The sequence below is a fragment of the Styela clava genome, chromosome 15 (assembly GCF_964204865.1).
Source record: "Styela clava chromosome 15, kaStyClav1.hap1.2, whole genome shotgun sequence".
Classification (NCBI taxonomy): Eukaryota; Metazoa; Chordata; class Ascidiacea; order Stolidobranchia; family Styelidae; genus Styela; species Styela clava.
This window is the reverse complement of record NC_135264.1, coordinates 2412501-2420000: the sequence shown is the minus strand read 5'-3', so window position 1 is coordinate 2420000 and position 7500 is coordinate 2412501. Positions and strand designations below refer to the sequence as shown.

The window sequence follows — 7500 nt, the reverse complement described above, 5'->3', positions numbered from 1 at the left end:
GAGCGCTTGTCGGCCTAGCAGAACGGTCGCATTGTTATGCCCGGGTTTTAGGCACCGCTGCAGGCGGCCGGCAGAGCTCTTGTTTGTGCGAAACTGAATGGATCGAGCCCGAGAGAGGGCGAGCAAAGAAAAAACGCAAATCGCTCCGCCTGGCACTGCCGGCGAGAGCGTGGACGTCGCGGCCAGCGACTGTCGAAGCTGAGTACGGCCGCAGGCGATCGCCTCGGTCTTAAACGAATGCGACGAGCACGCGCCGGGCGGCCCAGCAAGGGCCGAGCGCAGCTGTCGCAGCTATCTGGTTGATCCTGCCAGTAGTGATATGCTTGTCTCAAAGATTAAGCCATGCAGGTGCAAGTACGAGTTCTCGTAAAGCGAAACTGCGAATGGCTCATTAAATCAGTCTTGGTTTATTTGGTCTCGTAAGCGAAGTGGATAACTGTGGTAATTCTAGAGCTAATACATGCATTAAGCGCCGACTTCGGGAGGCGCGCTTTTATCAGATCAAAACCGACCGGGTTCGTCCTGTGACGTTTGATGACTCTGGATAACCACGCGGATCGTACGGTCTGTGCACCGACGACGTATCATTCAAGTGTCTGCCCTATCAACTGTCGAAGGTACGCTACGTGCCTACCTTTGTGATAACGGGTAACGGGGAATCAGGGTTCGATTCCGGAGAGGGAGCCTGAGAAACGGCTACCACATCCAAGGAAGGCAGCAGGCGCGCAAATTACCCATTCCCGACACGGGGAGGTAGTGACGAAAAATAACAATACAGGACTCTAACGAGGCCCTGTAATTGGAATGAGTACATCCTAAAACTCTTAACGAGTATCCATTGGAGGGCAAGTCTGGTGCCAGCAGCCGCGGTAATTCCAGCTCCAACAGTGTATGCTAAAGTTGTTGCGGTTGAAAAGCTCGTAGTTGAATTTTGGGCGAGCGCCGCCGGTCCGTCGCAAGGCGTGTCACTGGTTGCGTTCGCCTCACCTTCGGTTCTCCGTCGGTGCTCTTGACTGAGTGTCGGCGGTGGCCGATAAGTTTACTTTGAAAAAATTAGAGTGTTCAAAGCAGGCTGTTCGCCTGCATAGTGTTGCATGGAATAATGGAATAGGACCTCGGTTCTATTTTGTTGGTTTTCGGAGCACGAGGTAATGATTAAGAGGGACAGACGGGGGCGTCCGTACTCTGCCGTTAGAGGTGAAATTCTTGGATCGGCGGAAGACGAACTACTGCGAAAGCATTCGCCAAGAATGTTTTCTTTAATCAAGAGCGAAAGTCAGAGGTTCGAAGACGATCAGATACCGTCCTAGTTCTGACTATAAACGATGCCAACTAGCGATTGGGAGGCGTTACCATGACGACCTTTCCGGCAGCTTCCGGGAAACCAAAGTCTTTGGGTTCCGGGGGAAGTATGGTTGCAAAGCTGAAACTTAAAGGAATTGACGGAAGGGCACCACCAGGAGTGGAGCCTGCGGCTTAATTTGACTCAACACGGGGAAACTCACCCGGCCCGGACACAGGTAGGATTGACAGATTGAGAGCTCTTTCTTGATTCTGTGGGTGGTGGTGCATGGCCGTTCTTAGTTGGTGGAGCGATTTGTCTGGTTAATTCCGATAACGAACGAGACTCTGGCATGCTAAATAGTTACGCGACCTTCTCGGTCGGCGTCTAACTTCTTAGAGGGACTAGTGGCGTTTAGCCACACGAGATTGAGCAATAACAGGTCTGTGATGCCCTTAGATGTCCGGGGCCGCACGCGCGCTACACTGAGTGAAGCAGCGAGTGTCTAACCTAGGCCGAAAGGTCCGGGTAACCCGTTGAACCTCATTCGTGATTGGGATAGGGACTTGCAATTGTTTCCCTTGAACGAGGAATTCCCAGTAAGCGCAAGTCATCAACTTGCGTTGATTACGTCCCTGCCCTTTGTACACACCGCCCGTCGCTACTACCGATTGAATGGTTTAGTGAGATCCTTGGATCGGCCCCGTCGCGGCTGGCAACGGCCGCGTCGGCGTGTCGAGAAGACGATCAAACTTGATCATTTAGAGGAAGTAAAAGTCGTAACAAGGTTTCCGTAGGTGAACCTGCGGAAGGATCATTACCGAAGGTGGTGGTAGGCCCCGGCCGACCGCGCACTGAATCGTCTTTGGGTGCCGCCGAGAGGGCGGCCGTCAATCGGGGTTCCGCCCCGTGCGACACGCGTAACACGTTGGCATAGCAAGGCAGCCGAGTGCGATGGTGGCTTCTGGGCACCGCGCTCGATGTGCCGCCGGCCCAGCCCGGCGGTCGCTCGGCGCCGTTTGTTGGTGTTTTTGTGCAGTTGTTGTCGGTGGTGGTTTTGTGGTCGATCCCACAGTGTGACGTCCGCGCGCTTCGGCGCCGGGCGAAACGTCGAGGACGACTCTTAACGGTGGATCACTCGGCTCGCGAGTCGATGAAGGACGCAGCCAAGTGCGAGAAGTAATGTGAATTGCAGAACACATTGAACGTCGACCTTCTGAACGCGAATTGCGGTCTCGGGTCAATCCCGGGACCGCGTCTGCCTCAGGGTTGCGTTCGTCCTCACCCGAGGGCCGTCGCCTGGCCTCTGCAAAGACGGCCGGGCGTCGCCCCAAGTTGAAGCGGTCGCCGAGCTTTCTCGGCGCGACCGCGTGTCCCGTACACCGCCGGCCCCTCGACGTGTTCAACTACGTTCGAGGGGCGGGTCCAGGTCGGTCGGTCCGGTCACGAGATCAAGACCGACCGTGGGCCAAGGCGGCGACGGTACGCGCTCGGTCGGCGCCGGCGGCGACGACTTGCGATGCCAGCGGGCCGTGTAAGAAGCGGTCCGCTTGACACATACGACCTGAGTTCAGGCGAGAGCACCCGCTGAATTTAAGCATATTATTAAGCGGAGGAAAAGAAACCAACAGGGATTCCCTGAGTAACGGCGAGTGAACTGGGAAGAGTCCAGCGTCGAATCTGCGCGCTTTTCGAGCGCGCCGAGTTGTGACGTACGGAAGTCCCAGTGCGGCTGACGGCGAGCGCCGGTGTCCTTCTGATCGAGGCCTCGTCCCACGGCGGGTGTTAGGCCCATAGGGGCGCTTGCCTTGGCCGCTTCGGGTCTTCTCGGAGTCGGGTTGTTTGGGAATGCAGCCCAAAGCGGGTGGTAAACTCCACCTAAGACTAAATACGGTCGCGAGACCGATAGCGGACAAGTACCGTGAGGGAAAGTTGAAAAGCACTTTGAAGAGAGAGTTCAAGAGTACGTGAAACCGTTGAGAGGCAAACGGGAGGGCCCGTCAAGTCGCCGGCTCGCTTTCAGTTGGGTGCGGGGGCGCGCCGTCTCGGTTCGCGGACGCTTAAGGCGCCGCTGCCGAGTCGGCTCGCGCACCGTCTCAGCGCACTAGCGACCGGCGCGGGTCACGACCGGTTTGCCGTCGGTCTAAGTCCCCGCGCGAAGGTGGCCTCCGCTCCGGCGGGGGTGTTACAGCGCGCGGGCGCTGCGGCCCGGCGGCGGATCGAGGAAAGGATGCCGAGCGCTCTCTGTGTGCGGCCGTCGCCGTTCGGCTGGCTTGTCGTTCGCCTGCACTGTACGCAGTGCCGGTGTTCGGCGAGCTGCCGCTTCGGTGGCGCGCCATCGACGCGCTCGGGGTCCGTGGCCACGTCGGCCACCCTCCCGACCCGTCTTGAAACACGGACCAAGGAGTCTAACATGAGCGCGAGTCGTCGAGTGGTTCGAGACTCGCAGGCGAAATGAAAGTGAAGGCGGCCTTTGGCCGAACGAGGTCGGACCCGGAGCCCCGTGCGGGCGCCGGCGCACGACCGGCCGATCGCACCCGCTCTGCCGGGGCGGTCGCGCAAGAGCGTCCATGTTGGGACCCGAAAGATGGTGAACTATGCCTGGGAAGGTCGAAGCCAGAGGAAACTCTGGTGGAGGACCGTAGCGATTCTGACGTGCAAATCGATCGTCCTATTTGGGTATAGGGGCGAAAGAATAATCGAACCATCTAGTAGCTGGTTCCTTCCGAAGTTTCCCTCAGGATAGCTGGCGCTTTGTCGCAGTTTTATCTGGTAAAGCGAATGATTAGAGGCCTTGGGGACGAAACGTCCTCAACCTATTCTCAAACTTTAAATTGGTAAGAAGCCCGGCTCGCTTAATTGGAGTCGGGCGCCTCGATTGTGAGTGCCCAGTGGGCCACTCTTGGTAAGCAGGACTGGCGATGCGGGATGAACCGAACGCCGGGTTAAGGCGCCCGACGCGACGCTCATCAGAGCCCACAAAAGGTGTTGGTTGATCTAGACAGCAGGACGGTGGCCATGGAAGTCGGAATCCGCTAAGGAGTGTGTAACAACTCACCTGCCGAATCAACCAGCCCTGAAAATGGATGGCGCTGGAGCGTCGGGCCTATACCCGGCCGTCGCGACGACACGGGCCGTTCCACGGCGCTATGTCGCGACGAGTAGGAAGGCCGCGGCGGCGGGCGTCGAAGCGTCGAGCGAGAGCTCGCGTGGAGCAGCCGTCGGTGCAGATCTTGGTGGTAGTAGCGTTGCTCGTCTTCGCCCCCGGTGTCCGAAAGGGAATCTGGTTAATATTCCCGAGCCTCGACACGGAGATTGGCGCTTCGGCGCCCGGTGCGGCAACGCAACCGAACTCGGAGACGCTGGCGTGGGTCCCGGGAAGAGTTCTCTTTTCTTGGTAAGGAGCGCAGGCCCTGGAATCGGTTCGCCCGGAGATAGGGCTGGCAGCTCCGTAAAGCACCGCGTCTCTTGCGGTGTCCGGTGAACCCGCGTCGGCCCTTGAAAATCCGAGGGAGATGGTGTAATTGTCGTGCGAGGCCGTACCCATATCCGCAGCAGGTCTCCAAGGTGAACAGCCTCTGGCCGAAGGAACAATGTAGGGAAGTCGGCAAATCAGATCCGTAACTTCGGGAAAAGGATTGGCTCTAAGGGCTGGGTCGGTCGGGCTGAGGTACAAAGCGGATGCCGGGACTTGACCGGACTGGGCGAACGCTTGCCGCTTCACGGCGGCCGGCGTGAGCTCGGACCTGCGTCTGGTCCCTATCCGTGGACTGCCGCAGCTGCGCGGGCCTCGCGGCTCGCTTCGGCCGGCGTCGAACAGCCAACTTAGAACTGGTACGGACCAGGGGAATCCGACTGTTTAATTAAAACAAAGCATCGCGAGGGCCGCAACCCGGTGTTGACGCGATGTGATTTCTGCCCAGTGCTCTGAATGTCAAAGTGAAGAAATTCAACCAAGCGCGGGTAAACGGCGGGAGTAACTATGACTCTCTTAAGGTAGCCAAATGCCTCGTCATCTAATTAGTGACGCGCATGAATGGATTAACGAGATTCCCTCTGTCCCTGTCTGCTATCCGGCGAAACCACAGCCAAGGGAACGGGCTTGGCGGAATTAGCGGGGAAAGAAGACCCTGTTGAGCTTGACTCTAGTCCGACTTTGTGAAGAGACATGAGAGGCGTAGGATAAGTGGGAGGCCTTCGGGACGGCAGTGAAATACCACTACTCCCATCGTTTTTTTTGCTTATTCAGTAAAGCGGAAAGCGACCCGGCAACCCCGAGCGAAAGAGGAGGGAGTGGCCGCCCGCCATTGGCTCGCGCCCCGTTTCCAAATCTTCCACGTGATTACCGCTCGCTCGGCTGGATTCGCGCCGATTGCTGACACGTGATTGGCCGTTACTCACTCATCCGCGACGAAGCCCACGTGTCATTTCGCAATACGAAAAGGGGGCGTCGCCGCCGCCCATTGGATCGCACAATTTCGCAATACGACCAGGTACAAACTAACCAAACCAAAAAAGTTCAAGAGACCGCACGTGCAAGCATACTAACCTAACCCTAGGTAAGGCATGTTAGAGCGAAAGACAGTAAACTCGAATGAGCCAAGAAAGAGCGGCGTGCTGTGCGGGGCCGGTCGGAGCGCACCCTTTTCTCGGTGGCTGGCGGGCGAAAGAGTGCTGCGTCGCCGGCATCGGCGTCGAAAGAAGCCGAGCCGAAAAAAGTTAAAGTACAAACGTGCAAGCATACTAACCTAACCCTAGGTGAGGCATGTTAGAGCGAAAGACAGTAAACTCGAATGAGCCAAGAAAGAGCGGCGTGCGGTGCGGGGCCGGTCGGAGCGCACCCTTTGCTCGGTGGCTAGCGGGCGAGAGAGTGCTGCGTCGCCGGCATCGGCGTCGAAAGAAGCCGAGCCGAAAAAAGTTAAAGTACAAACGTGCAAGCATACTAACCTAACCCTAGGTAAGGCATGTTAGAGCGAAAGACAGTAAACTCGAATGAGCCAAGAAAGAGCGGCGTGCGGTGCGGGGCCGGTCGGAGCGCACCCTTTTCTCGGTGGCTGGCGGCGAGAGAGTGCTGCGTCGCCGGCATCGGCGTCGAAAGAAGCCGAGCCGAAAAAAGTTAAAGTACAAACGTGCAAGCATGCTAACCTAACCCTAGGTAAGGCATGTTAGAGCGAAAGACAGTAAACTCGAATGAGCCAAGAAAGAGCGGCGTGCGGTGAGGGGCCGGTCGGAGCGCACCCTTTTCTCGGTGGCTGGCGGGCGAGAGAGTGCTGCGTCGCCGGCATCGGCGTCGAAAGAAGCCGAGCCGAAAAAAGTTAAAGTACAAACGTGCAAGCATACTAACCTAACCCTAGGTAAGGCATGTTAGAGCGAAAGACAGTAAACTCGAATGAGCCAAGAAAGAGCGGCGTACGGTGCGGGGCCGGTCGGAGCGCACCCTTTTCTTGGTGGCTGGCGGGCGAGAAAGTGCTGCGTCGCCGGCATCGGCGTCGAAAGAAGCCGAGCCGAAAAAAGTTAAAGTACAAACGTGCAAGCATACTAACCTAACCCTAGGTAAGGCATGTTAGAGCGAAAGACAGTAAACTCGAATGAGACAAGAAAGAGCGGCGTACGGTGCGGGTATTGAATATTTGCTACTACCACCAAGATCTGCACCGACGGCTGCTCCACGCGAGCTCTCGCTCGACGCTTCGACGCCCGCCGCCGCGGCCTTCCTACTCGTCGCGACATAGCGCCGTGGAACGGCCCGTGTCGTCGCGACGGCCGGGTATAGGCCCGACGCTCCAGCGCCATCCATTTTCAGGGCTGGTTGATTCGGCAGGTGAGTTGTTACACACTCCTTAGCGGATTCCGACTTCCATGGCCACCGTCCTGCTGTCTAGATCAACCAACACCTTTTGTGGGCTCTGATGAGCGTCGCCTCGGGTGCCTTAACCCGGCGTTCGGTTCATCCCGCATCGCCAGTCCTGCTTACCAAGAGTGGCCCACTGGGCACTCGCATTCGAGGCGCCCGACTCCAATTAAGCGAGCCGGGCTTCTTACCAATTTAAAGTTTGAGAATAGGTTGAGGACGTTTCGTCCCCAAGGCCTCTAATCATTCGCTTTACCAGATATAACTGCGACAAAGCGCCAGCTATCCTGAGGGAAACTTCGGAAGGAACCAGCTACTAGATGGTTCGATTAGTCTTTCGCCCCTATACCCAAATAGGACGATCGAT

General features: G+C 57.4%; 2 non-coding genes and 2 pseudogenes across 2 annotated transcripts; 3 read left to right on the top strand and 1 right to left on the bottom strand.

Moving 5' to 3' along the window:
- Positions 1-292: 292 nt before the first annotated feature.
- Positions 293-2102, top strand: LOC144413299 (small subunit ribosomal RNA). The gene has a single exon (XR_013469333.1). It is a non-coding gene; the product is annotated as a small subunit ribosomal RNA (ribosomal RNA).
- A 298-nt stretch (positions 2103-2400) lies between these two features.
- On the top strand, positions 2401-2554 carry LOC144413224 (5.8S ribosomal RNA). The gene has a single exon (XR_013469261.1). It is a non-coding gene; the product is annotated as a 5.8S ribosomal RNA (ribosomal RNA).
- A 311-nt stretch (positions 2555-2865) lies between these two features.
- On the top strand, positions 2866-4866 carry LOC144413577 (large subunit ribosomal RNA; annotated as a pseudogene).
- A 1991-nt stretch (positions 4867-6857) lies between these two features.
- Positions 6858-7500, bottom strand: part of LOC144413581 (large subunit ribosomal RNA) — a 1744-nt pseudogene continuing 1101 nt past the window's right edge.